We start from the raw sequence: 13,831 nt of genomic DNA on the forward strand, positions 1-13,831 counted from the left end.
ACTGCTGTCGTCAGTATAGCCAAGAAGCAACGTTGAACATCTGCGAATGAAACAATGGGCAGCGTGGTTCCTCGCATAGAAGCAAGACCGATTTCCTTTTCGAACCTTTGTTGGCAGCCTGGGATTTATAACCACGCAAACACACATGAACATCCACACGCAAGTTTATATTAACAAAGCTAAGACGCAGCTTCAACCTTCGCGTCCGGATGCGAAGTGCATAGTTTCGGAAATGGTGCGCGCGGGAAAACCGTCAGTAACAATGACGACGTGTTTATCGGTAAAGGGTGGCGGCCTCCAGGTCTATGAGCGGGTGAGAGCGTAAGGACGCGATCTGCTCCTGACTTCACAGCAGGGGGCCTAAGTTGGGCGTGCGCGTGTAGGAGACCAGCTTGGTACGCACGGTGGGCAGAGCAAAAATGTTTTTATAGGCCCATGTATACGAAGGGTGCTCTGGAAGGGGCTATATCTTGCTTAGAAAGCGGCAGCAAAAGAGAGACATTGCAACGCAGCGCATAATTTACCTCTCCAGCTGGAAGCTTTGTCAAGCGCATTTCGTCGACTTTATTCCTTCGACATAGGCCGGGCGGACTGCTATGATCTGTAAACGAGTTTTAACCGTCGTTCGTCGAGCTTGCGGAGACCTAACACGGCGCCGAGAGAGTTCATGTTCCTGACAGCCGAGTTCCGTTCTCTCAGTCTGCATAGCATTACTTACTTGGGCTGCGTTTCTTCGGGATTTTGTTCAACGAAGGAATTCCAAATAAGAGCAAACTATACAGATCCTCGGGTATAAAAGCCGCTTTTAAAAATCTGACAAGTTCCACCAAAAACGTCGACTGAGATTTTAGCTGCATTCAGGTCTTACTGACTGACTAATTAGCTACAGAAGCCGGCGAACAAAGTTCGCAAAGTAGGTCCTAGAAGAAAACTATTTTCGTGATTTCCTGTAAAGGTGCCCTAGAGAACCCCAACATATAAATAACTCGGAAGAAAATGCCATATAATGGTGTTAAAAGCTACCGGCTCTCATACAAACAGTAGCAAGATAAAAAATAATGTGCAGCAAATAACTAGCAACTATTAACAACGGTTCCGCTATTCTGCTAGCCACATTAAACCACTGGAATCTGCAAACGGTTGTGAGTACGCTGTGTCACTTGGCACTGTCGGGTCATCGCAAATTACCTTATACCCAGAGACGCCGGAAGTATATTTTCACTGGGGGGCTCGGACAAGTTTCTTTTTACTTGTTTTTTTGTGTTTATGTACCTAGGTTTTTCAAATATTACAATCCAAGTTTGGCTAGAGAGAGAATAATTAACTGCGGGAAAAAAATTGTTTTCCTTATGCAGTGTTTCTTTGATCGCTAGATGATGCATATTATACAAGCATTAACAAGAAAAAAATGACAAAATGAATTTTCAGTGCGCACATATTTATTGACATTTGACAAATTTACATATTTAGGCATTCGCGCACGAACAAAACCATAACATAAAACAGTTTAAATACCACTATACAACCAAACGCGCTACAGTACATTATACAGTTACCAATAATGCACGCAAGCAGCAGACATTTTGGACAGTGCTGTTCTTTCTAGCTGCTTAGGCGGGAGCCAAGGTTGCTGCTCGCTCCGCTGTTCTGCTCACAAACTCCCTGATGACGACGTCTAAAGTTTGGAGCGCCGTTCTTTCTTTGTGTATATGCAAAATCAAAGATTCGATAACCTCTTTTGAGTCGTTCGGTTGCGCAAATACGTTTTGATTCTGCGCAGAGCACTAAAAGAGCGTTCCCCAGAAGCGACAGACGCTGGTATGGAAAACAGAAGCTGAACATACCTCACGGCCTGATCCATCAACTCGCGAATGTTTTGCGATTCCCTTTGTAGGATCTCCAAAAAGCCCAGAGTTGTGGTAGAATCAGCACCGTTTAGAAGAGTTGATAATAGCATAAACTACGCCGAGAGTCTGCACAAGTCAAAATCAACTGCATGCACTCCCAAAGCCGCCTCTAGTTCATCTGCTGTATACCGACTACCTCCTGCGGCGCTGGTTGAGATGTCTTCAAGTTTTACGAGCTGTTCCATGCCGAGCTGCTCAAAACGCTGTTTTGTTTCACTTATGATTCGGTCGGCAGTAGCGAAATACTCCTTGCGCAACGCGGCCTTAACGTCAAGTGCAACTGGCTGGACAGGTCTATCAGTCGTCTCATACCTCGCAGGAGGTTTTGTCGGCCTTGACATACGAGGTTCCTTCAGGCCTAGGAGCGCTGCTGTTGTGCTCGTGTGCTGCCACAGCTTCTCAAACGCAGTTTCAGAGCGCAACTGGGAGATCGCCTCGCAGAGAGCCGCTGCTGCCTTTTTTGCACCTGCGGCGCAATATGTTGAGCTCTGGAGAGCCCTTGCTAATCCTTCACAAGGCCTAAAGAAGGCTATGAAAATGTGGATACCTAACAAGTTTTCAAATTTCTGCAAAAGCCGATCGTAACCTCTAAAAATAGCCTTGCTGCTTTCGGTCACTAAACCTGGTGTCTGCAAGAGCTCCTTGAGTGTCTCTTTAACTCTGGCGTAATTCTCAACGAATCTTTGCATCGACTTCACTCTAACGAACCATCGCGTGGTGCAAAGCGGCAGTAAGTTATTTGGCCTTGATCCACTCTCCACAGCTGACTCGCGTCCTGTAGGAAGTACTATGTTAGCATAAACACTTTTACGCTTCTTGGTGTCGAGGACTGCGTTGGAAACGTTCTTAACAGTGGTAAGAGCGTCTCCAATTATGTCACAACTCCTGCTAGCCTCTTGCAGTACCAGATCTAAACAGTGACTACTGCAGTGGGCATACAATGACAGTAACTCACAATCACTAAGTCCTTTTTGCACACCCGAAAAGCGACCGGACATATTTGCTGCCCCATCAAAGCAGTGGCCTCGTACACAGTGAAAGTCCAGGCCGAGGCGCAAAATCATGTCCTTGATGGCCGAGTATAGGGTCTCATATCTACTGTCAGGCGCGTTATACAAGCCGAGACACTCTTCCCGAACTTCGAGATTTTCGCTCTGCACCCCCCTCACGCAATAGGTGAACTGCTTGTCACCATTTAAATCGGTTGTTCCATCAGCAATGATACCAAAAAAATGGACTAGACTTCACGTCCTCTATAATTTCTCGTTGCACACTATGGGTCATAATCTCTATAAGCTCATTCTGCATGCCACCGCTCACCCATTTATTTCTCTTAGTCATCCACGTCTTAAAGACCGGGACATCCTCCGACCTCTCGTCGAGCAAATCGAGCAAATTCGAGCAAATCGAGCAAATGCACCGTGCATTCAATGCATTCACCAACACGAACACAGTCAGAGATCAAAAGTGAACTTCTCTCCGAAAAGAGGATCTTAAGGTAGGATCATAATGGAGGATGCAGATGCAGGATGCAAAAGGAGCATCCCAAAAGGAGCATGATTCACTGCACACCGCCGTCCAGTTTTATACTGTTCTCCGTCCCTAGATTCCCCACGTTGAGGACGTCTCCGCCAGGGTGGGAGTGGCCTAAAACTTGCATTTTCGCGCAAAAACTCGCACGCACCAACTGACACCTCCGCACACATGGACACGCCCCTGGCATAAGTTGAGCACGAGGGAGAGGGGGATGCGGTCGGGACACCGCCGGGCTGGTAGGTGACGTCAGCTTGGCCGCCTACTCTCCCACGGTCGACGAACCCTACTCTTCCTTCGAAGAAGCCGACGCGCTAAGCCGGAGCGCCCCGTCGGGAGATAATCCAAAGTGGTTGTGCCTCACTACTTGCCGTGTTTACGACTTAAAAAAAAAAAAATTCTTTATGCTTCTACATTTGAATCAAATTTTTATTTGCTTATTTTGTGCATTTTTATTTATGCACCTCTGGAAATGGTGGCGATCAACAATGCTAACTTAGCTGACGCCCGTGACTACGGCCCGGAGATAACGGCATTTTGGGTATAATACCCTGGAAACAGCGCAAGCCTCCGAAACGTACAAATTTTATATGCCAGTCTTGGAGTCATGAAAAGAACAGCCATAAACTCAAAAGTTTGTTGGCCATTATGCCGGTTGTTGAATCATATTACTAAAGCGCTTACATAGCTATCCCGCGAAGCCCAGCGTTTGTTTCAATTGTATTTTAACTCTGGTTTCAGTTGGCTAAACTGCTCAGGACTCCTCGAAACATGGGGGGAAAGAACGGCATTTGAGCGTGACTAATAAGTCAAAATTATATCATAAAAGCACTCACAAATTGTTGAGAAACTAATCGAGCACACACAAAAAGCTCGTTTTTTATTTAAAGAGTGGTGTTAGGCCATGTAAAAAAAAAAACGAATGCGAAAGGACCCGTAGTTTCGGTTAGAGTCACATCAAGCCAAATCAATCTCCTTCACTGGCTTATGCTAGGCACCATACTTCCGCTACTTCCGCTTATGATCTTTTCCATGGATGGAAAAACGTGACTTTTCCACCAGCGCAACGGCTCTAGTTCATTTTACCAGCGCGAACCGCTGCAGCCGTTGTCTTGGGCGCTTCCGTGGGTGTCAGTGCATCATCATGATTCGTGCGCATGCCGTGCAGAGAAATACGTTTACCTTTGTGTTCACCACGAAACCTCGGGCACGTTTTGGTTGCTCGGCGTGCATCATGAATCCTTCGCACAGCGCCGGTAGAGGCGTTGTTGGTGAGGCAGCAGTGACGGTAGTGCTAACCGTTGTGTGTTCGATCACGATGGTAAAAATAGAAATGTCTTTACAGACACGAAAAAATGCAGGGAGGAAGCGGTACCAGTCCACTCTGTCTCTTGCTTTGCAGCGGACGGCGCGGTTCACGGCGAGCTGGCTTTGTGAACTATCACTTGGTCATAGCGTCACAGCTGCTGATTGCAGTTGCCGGATTTGATACGCAGATGAGACGGCACAACGTCGGCACCGATGCAGTGCTGCATGTTAACTGAGTCCTAGTCCTAGCATTTCCCGGTAATAAAATGAAGGCCTGCTCAGTTTCCCCTCGCACAACAATAAGTCCTAAATGCGCCCACGTCGACATCACATAGCAGGCGTGGCTTGTCTGCAGGATCAGTTGCGACCAGCGGCCGTATATTGTAACGTTTCATTTGGCCATCTGCCATTGGTAGCCACTGCGGGCGATGCGGTTCATGGAAGATGACTCATGGTGGTAGCGGGAGAAACACCCCCATGATGATATACGAGACGGAGCGCAAGGCCCAAGGCCTAAGAAGAGAGCAGAGGAAAGGAGGAAACGGCCTTGGGCCTTGCGCTAGCTGCTTCACATTTATCACGCATAACCAACTCGCCCATCACTTTGTGCTTTCAACCCCCCTGATGCCGCTTATACCTGCATGAAACTGAGTATGAAACTTAGGCTGAGTATAAAACTTAAGCTAAAACGGTAAAATAAATGCACTATATATATGCTCTGTCGCAGTGCAACTTGAATTAAAACACTTCTTGAACCCACAGAAAGGAACGAATTCCTTTCATACCGTGCACAGAGTAAGCTGGGGCGACCACGATAGGGTACAGCTTTCTCAATTGCCCTCAATTGCCCTAAAGTCGAATATTTTTGGCACCTAATTATAGAACACAGGTCCCCATAGATAGTAAAACCCGGGCCCGCACTGCGCGGCACCATGTGTCGTATCTTAGTGCCGGCAGCCGACGTCACCTGTCCGGGAGCATTGATTTGACCCGCGTCCGGTTCACTGCACCATATAATGGAAAGGACTGAGATAATTAGGTCGACGAGGAGAGCTTATGCAGTATTTATCTCAACCATGAACAGAATTGCACTCGAGCGGGGCATTTTAAACGACAGTGAACAGTAGATAGAGGTTTAACAATTGCGCGGTTCGTCTTCGCTCATGTGAAGCCGTCATCGAACGCCAGAGGTTGAACTCAAGGTCACTATTAATAAGTTTAATCTGCCGCAGTTACAGTTCTCTTACTTTTTAGGTTCGTGTTTCAGTCGTCCTACAAGAGTTTCATTTGTGCCGTGTACGTTTGTTCCCTGACTATTTGTATGCGCGTTGACGCGGGCGCTCTGAGAACTTTTTAAGAACAGTTGACTTAGTTTCGTTTTCTTGCTCTGATATTTGCTTCGCAGAAAAGGCGATTCGGATGTGGCGCGCGGAGCTAAGACACTCGCGTCGTCAACGCCGGCCGCTCTGCTCACTCTCCGCTTGATATTCGCCGGTATAGGAGTGACGCGGTGCTTGAACTTAGTGCCAAAGAACAGCAAATACTGCGGCCTCAGAGGGAGCGCACGACGGCCGGGAAAAAGCGCGACGTCGGCACCGGCTTTGTACCGGGAGCTGCGACCGGGCGGAACACAATGGCGCCTTGGATGCCCGCTTTCTTTCGGCGGCCGCTTTGCTCGAGCAGGGGACCCCTCGCCGCCTTCGGTGCATCGGCACTGCTTTGTGCGCGCGAGATCGGCAGTGCCGGCGGCGAGAGCCGATTATCCGCCTTTTACCCAAACACAGCTGCCACTGTGCGCCAAGTCGGCGTAAGCGTGTAAAAAGATCTCCCCGTCCCTTCTTCAAGAGGCGCCGACGCGCTGACCGCCACGCGCCGCCGCCGGCGGCGGAGTTCTTGGGACTTGCAAGTCTCTGCCGCTCTGGCTCCGACGGATTTAGACTTCTCTCGCGGCCTTAACCTGGCAGTCTGTAGCGTTGACCTGAAACGGATAATTTTGTGTCAGTATTGTTCCGCCTTTCTCTTTTCTTGTCGAGTAAATCTTAGCTCCGGTTGATATCTTCGCCCTATGACAGCGACACTGTACTAGTTCTGTTTTAAGCAATATCTTGCGTTCTCCTTTGCACAAATTCGTGTCCGTACCGGCATCGCCTTGCAGAGGGCACCGTGCGCAATTGTCAAGCTGTTTTGCAGCTTTTTCCCAGAGACCCCTCCCTAATTATGATGGAAAGTAAAAAAGATAATCATTATCATTTGTTTCGTACTACATCGATTCATTCATCCCGCTACACTTGGAGAGCAATATCTCCAATACTGACGCTCTTCCAGCTAACTCTGCTTGTCGAGTACTGTCTACAGCCTGAAGCACATTTAGGGGGAAAATTTTTTTTTCCTGCGAAAATCGGAACACTGACTACATTAAAGTGTATGATTAACAGCAAACTTAGGGTTCTCCAGTCATATGTAGTCTTTCTCACAATACATTTGACAAGAATGTGAATATGTGCATTAGTTGCCTTACTGGATTATGTCTATGAAGCGTTGCCCGCGAAAGAATCGCGCCGCCCACATTAACTACAGGGGAAGCGACAATAAGCACATTGTAATGAAGATTTTTTTCGCCGAGATTAACGGGCACTACTAATACACTAAGATAGGGTGGGGCGTGAGAAGACATTTTCTTGACATATACTTTGCCTGTGTGAGAGGTTCACGCTCTATTTGACGAAGCCGACCGGCGTCAAGATGGGGCCTGATGGAGGACAAGTCGTACAAAAAACATGGAGAAATACTCTCTCAGAGACGCCTGGCATAGAACAGAATGCAAATCATCGCTTAGTTTCACAAGCGATTAAATAATTCCTTGCCGAGTTTGGTTGGATTACACTCGACCTAGTGAAGGAGAGGTGCTCAAACATCCCTCAGCGCGGAGCTGTAACGTTCCTTTAGAGCCGAAAACGCGCGAGCTCTCGTACAAGCATACACGGCGCCGGGTCGCGAACTAATTATTCTTATCTTGAAGAGGAATCTGGAGTTTCCGCAAATGGCCGTCACCTCAACGAGGGCGCCCCACTGTTCAGTTGCTCGACGGCGTCTCCCTGTTTCTCCATTCTCCATTCATAAGAATAATGCTCCGGGATCATCGTCGAAAACCAGTTCGTTTGCACAAACGCCCGGAAAGATGTTTTTGTTTGATTGTTTCCTGATTTTAAATAAATTAGTTAAATTAAACTTTTCTAGGCCACAATTTCGGCGCAGCGAGATAACCTTTTGAACAAAGGTTAACTTGCATGCAATTCGTTTTCTTTAAAGATTAAAAAAAACTGACGATGCATCCTACTCGCGTAGATATTGTTGAAACATTTTTATTTATGTTGGGGCTCTAGACGGAGCAGTCAACTCTCAAATTGTTTCGGGAGGCTGCTAAAGCCATAAGGGAAGCATTAAAAGACGCATGTTGCGAGACCCAAAGGTATTGCGTGAACACTTCTAGGTCAATACGCGCCATAAACCTCCGAGGCGCCGTGCTGGACTACATCGTTTGCATTCCGTAACATTTATTGAAATAACTCGCAGGACACCTCCATCAAACTTTTATTCTTACTAAGAATAGATTCTCTGCCTATTTCTGGCTACGTTTAGGTTTCTGCGGCAGCAAAAAGACACATTTATTTCAGAGAAAACTGGATTTCAAAATTTTCCTGCTGCTCTATTAAAACTTGTGATGTCCATACAGAAAAAAGACTCCGTGATCACAGTTTGAGAGTGAATGGCGGTGTTGCCTGCCGTCAGGGATTCGCACACAACAAGCTCTTTCGAACCACAGCAGTTTGCTTGCTAGAACGGCCGGTAGTGGCGGCACCTGTATTTAGTTTTTTGGAACTTTTCTAGTTTATAATAATAATAATAATAATAATAATAATAATAATAATAATAATAATAATAATAATAATAATAATAATAATAATAGGTTTTTTTTTGAAAGGAAATGGCGCAAAAAGTCTGTTTTCAGTGAAATGATCGTTTTCGTCCTTACAACGCGGTAATTTGTATTTACAGGCCAACTTCAGCACGTTCTCACCGTCAATTTAAAGCCCTTTGTATAGTACCGATATTCCGCGAAGTTATTTATGTACAGAATAATAATAGATGTAGGCTTTCTGTGGAAGAAGGAAACTGTAAGTTTCACGAGAAACCGCACTAAAAAAAGTCTTTTTTTTCGCGTTGTACTGCAAAACATTTTTAACCAGTTTACAGACATTTCACGCCTGTATTCGAAAGCGTGAAGATGTGGCAGATGTATTATTACTAATAAATACAATAATATCTCTCTTCGCTCAAGGTTGAGAACATACTCGTGGGTTTTGTACTGTGTCTCGTAAAACATGCTTTGTGACTGAAGGAACGTGAAAGCATTTTGGAAGAAATTCGCATCGCTTTAAAAACAAAGTTAGTGCAGCCCCAGTAACAAACTGTGTACCCAGCTGAAAACAAAATGAAACGCAAGGCGTATTTAAGGAAGCATTTATGAAGGCCTCAGACTTCTAACTGAAGAGATGAGTATTTTTTTATTCGACTGCATTACATGAGACGCCTTGAGCACAATAATGTTCAGTTTTACTCTATGCGTACAATTACCTGTAAAGAAAAGCCAACTGCGGAGCTCACACTAGGGTGGCTGTCCCCGCGGGATGCAAAGTCTTCACACCAGTCACATAGTGATGTGTCTCTCTCTAATCGCATTTACAAGGTCACCATCCGGTCACCCTTCGTCCGACACGCCAAGAACCCGCTCAGCGAGGGGTGATAAACCATCGCACATTGTACTTGACGTACTTAAACACGTTTTTCTTCTTTATCTCTGTCTACGCAAAAAAATGAAGTGTTGTGAGAGAGATCAGTAACTGCGTGCAGCTTGACGCTGACTTATGTTTTAATACCACATCAAGTCGCCTGCTTTCGGGCTTCAGTAGGAATGGTCTCTACAATATGTTGATGCAAATGCACTAAGCAATGGCTGAGACCACAGCTCGAACTGTTAGCCAGTAGCAGAAACTTGGCTTGGTGTACTCCTCGAGAGAATAAAAAAGCGAACAGGTATCTTAAAGTTCCAGTCATGAAGATCATGTTTATAACCGTTTTCCTTGTGGCCTCATGCTTTTGCGAAACACTGGCGTAGGTGCATAACTTCTACTACATTGGTCATTTTCTGTTTGGCGCCGGCAGCGCGCTGCACATACCTATATGCAGCAGCGGCAGCAGGGAGATGAACCACTGGGAGGTGTGAGAATCGCAGAACGGTCGAGCGAGCTTAGGATCGCAGGAAGAGTAATCCGAGTCGCAGTAACCCGTGACGCGCCGGCGCCACGCGCTCGCCGATGACTGGAATGCTTGCCTATGCTGGCCTTGAAGGCAGAGTTAGCCAGGCTTAGAAGGCGATGTGGGTGGAAGAAAACAAAACAACGTGACCTACTTCTGCGATGAACTTCAGCAAGCAGCGTCGCGGAGGCGGAGAGCTCTTCGTCTGCCGGATGAAGAAAACCGGAGTATAATTAACTGCAAAGTTATAACCTTATTCTATTCGTCTGCTTGCGCGCATCTGCAGCCTCATGCGCGCATTTTTTATTTTGGCTAATAGTTTTTTTGGGGGGGGGGGATTTTTAAGAGGACGACTAGTTTCTTTTCACCCTGATACTTGTTAGAAATTCAAGTAAGAAAAAGACAGACGCCACTTGTCTGCCTGTTCTTTGAAGTAAGATGCCGAACCACGCGGCGGCCTATCGAGACTTGCACGGACTGAAAAAAGTGGTAGCTGCTTTCGGAGAGGTCCCAAAGCGCGTTTGGACCAAGCTGTGCGCACATTTTGACAATGCCAGCAAGACAGGTGTCCTCGTATTCTACGGAACGCAGAGTCACAAGCTCAGCTAACAGCGGCGCGAATCCAGCAGAAAGAGCGGAGGCAACTTTTCCCCCGTTACGAGTGAGGTGAAATGTCAAACATTTGTAAAAATTCTAAAGGGCGACGGGTTTTCAAGTGGGAAGTTTAGCGAATGTCAAGCACTTCCCCTCGAATTGCAAATCATTAAATAGGTGAGGAGAATAGTGCTGACAACTCTACAGAGATCAAGTCCCTTTTCGAAGCCATAATAGCCACCCTGCCGGGTACAGTAGCGCTGACTCGGTGGCCCTTAAAATTTTAACAAAGGCTGTATATGTAAAGCGTCTTGAAGGGGTTGACACTAAATAGGGGGGAGTTTATGAAAGGTCCCCCGAATGCTCATTAAGTGGCATGAAAAAAGTCCCTATTCGTAACAATGTTCTGACTTCCGCCGACGCAAAAGGAACGGCATTAGTCGATGCACGTCGGTGGTCATTGTGCATACTCTAGCTTGGGTGCTTCCAAACACTTCAAGGAGACGTGGGGCGCATGTTAACCACTCCCGTGAAAGAATGCGTTCGAGAGTTTTCGACGCAGAAGTAGTAAAGTAGTAAACGCCGATCATTCCGGTGATGTTTTCACTGAGGTTCGTCGTTGACTGAAGGAATTGCAGAGCTGATTTCGAATTTTTTACAAATCCCCCGCTCGGGCGCAGGCTCAGCCATTACCCCTTGAACAGCTTTCAGGCCTGCGCGTCACGTGACGCGACGTCACCGACGTCACTGCGCGCCGGCTGAGGGCCGCGAGCGATTGCCGCGCGCTCCCCTCGTGGCAACTGATGCCACAGACAGGCTCGTCGACCGCCAGGTCCGCGCGATTTATCAGGGCAAAGGCAAATAACTAAGATTACGGATAGAATTATACATATTTATTTATCACAGCAGACTCTGTCTGTATGCATATTTGCAGATATTTACGACTACACATGGTTCGCGGCCAAAATACATGACAGACAGAACACGATATTGCGCTGTAATGTAGACGGATGTTGCCTTTTATACTGCGTGCTATAAAATCGTAAACAACTGTCAGCCGAAACAAGTTGTTGCACCGATAAGAGATACACACAGTTACGATACCAATCTGTATATTAAAGTAGGCCCTGTGGCACGGCTCGAGTTTCAGATGAATGAGAGGAAGCAGAACATAGCACATTGCAATGCAAAGAGGAAGAAAACGAAAACCATTCTCGCATCTTAACTGTAGGTTAGAAGAAAATATTATTTAATCCATTTTTTTCAGAGTAGGTGGCCTCCCTTCAATGGCATAAAACACAACATATTACTTTGTAGAGTCGAAGACATGCCAAGAAACCACAGTACATTAAACACACTTGTGACTAAACTGTGGACTAGGTTATAATAAATAAGTGACACAAAGAACCACTTATTTCACTGCTGCAGGTACAGGAATGCACAAGGAATCCACTGCACAAACTGCATTGCACAATAATATATACACTAATACAATAATGCATAATAGACACTGCAACAATAGTACAATAATAGACACTGCACAAGAAGAGCACATACAGACAAAAGGTGTGACAAATAAGTCATTCACCTACCACAGCAGGCATTGTCTGAGGTTCAGCTCAGTAAAAAAACAACATTGCACTTAATTGCCAAAATACTTTAAAATTTCAGATTAAAAACAAAGAACTGTCATTTAAACACTGGGCTAGAAAGCATGCATGGCGCAAACAAAAGAAGGCTCATTGCACTACAACAGGCAGAAGTTCGCCAAAGAAATCACATGAGGAAACTGCAATAAAATACCTGCAGTGCAATTTAAAGTAATTAAATGTGCGGTGTACAAGTTATGGAAAATTACTTTTCAAGAAAGATTTGGGATTTTCTGTTTTTTTGCCTTCTGTTCTTTTGTAATATGAAGTTGATCATTCCTTTGTTTGCATACGTTGTTACTGGGCAGAAGGGTATAACCTTTTAGGCATTCTACACCACCATATATTAATTGCCTTTGTAAAAATCTACAGAAAACAATTTCTTATACCTTGAGTTTGGCGCATGACAGCCTTAGTCGCTTATGCGCCATTAAACTCAACTCAACTCAACGCATAATGTTTTCTGCACAGTTTGCAACAAGTGTGACGAGGAGCTCGTAGGCACGCCCATTTTCACATGCGTCTATCTATGTCCTCAAGCCTCGGTAGAGAGTTTAGCGTCAGTTGCCGAATGACATTCCTTTGGTTGGGCCCATGGAGAAATTGTGTGCAGGCACTTTGTGTCACAAGCCTTGTAACTACAACCTCCGTGTACATGACTATTGTAATCACAAGGGCAGAGGGAAACTTGAGTCCACCTCGGTCCAGTTGTGCGATTAAGGACTGGGTGTCTTCTTCCAATTCCGTCTCGCTTCCGGTAACAACCAAGTGTCCTCGGCAACTTTCACACTTTAAAGATTTCATTGTAGCATGCGCACAATACCCGCCAACATAACCAATAACTGACATTCGTTCTCTGAGTGCATCAAGGTCAGCGTCTACAACTTGAACACTAAAGGAGGTTCCTACATCTCTGACACTGTTTGTCTCTTCGATGTTTCTGAAGTCATCAGTGCTCATCTTTGGCAGGGCATTTTGAAGGCGGATCCTGCCCTCTGTCTCACAAAGCTGTCGAACGGATATGTGGTACTGCCCACAAGCCATTTGCCGGTACTGTCCAAAACGACTCTCAAGAGGATCCGTTTGAACTTTCCCTAGTAGGACGTACTTAAAATGAAGTTCACTTATGCAGTACTTCGCCAATGCCAGTAATTATTGAGCAGATAGCCTTAGGGCACTCAATGTGTCCTGGATAAGAACCCCAGTGTCATGCCCATAAAATTCCTACATCAAGCCAGGTAATGAAACCATTCAGAAAAGCTACTTTTGGGTCATCTGTACTGCAAGACATAGGTTCTTCGTAAACAGTACGATGATGGAAGCCTTTATGTGGCGTTTTTACGCTGACAATACTCCACCAGCGAAGAATGATTTTGATGAAATCTGCTGTTGCTGCCGCATGTTGAAATTCAGCTTCACCACTGCGAGCTGCCAAGGCTGTGGCTACGTGCGGATTAAAAACCTGCAGTACCAGTTTCACATTTTGCCGTTCCAAGTTGCTCGGAATAAGTGCCTTGAATGTCA

The 13,831-nt window shown here is 45.9% G+C and overlaps 1 protein-coding gene across 1 annotated transcript in view; it reads left to right on the forward strand.

Annotated features, from left to right (window-relative positions):
- Nucleotides 1-13,831, forward strand: part of LOC144113430 (homeobox protein Nkx-2.5-like) — a 66,901-nt gene that overhangs the window by 18,936 nt on the left and 34,134 nt on the right. The window lies entirely within an intron of this gene.

This window comes from Amblyomma americanum, chromosome 1, assembly GCF_052857255.1.
Source record: "Amblyomma americanum isolate KBUSLIRL-KWMA chromosome 1, ASM5285725v1, whole genome shotgun sequence".
NCBI classification, from domain to species: domain Eukaryota; kingdom Metazoa; phylum Arthropoda; class Arachnida; order Ixodida; family Ixodidae; genus Amblyomma; species Amblyomma americanum.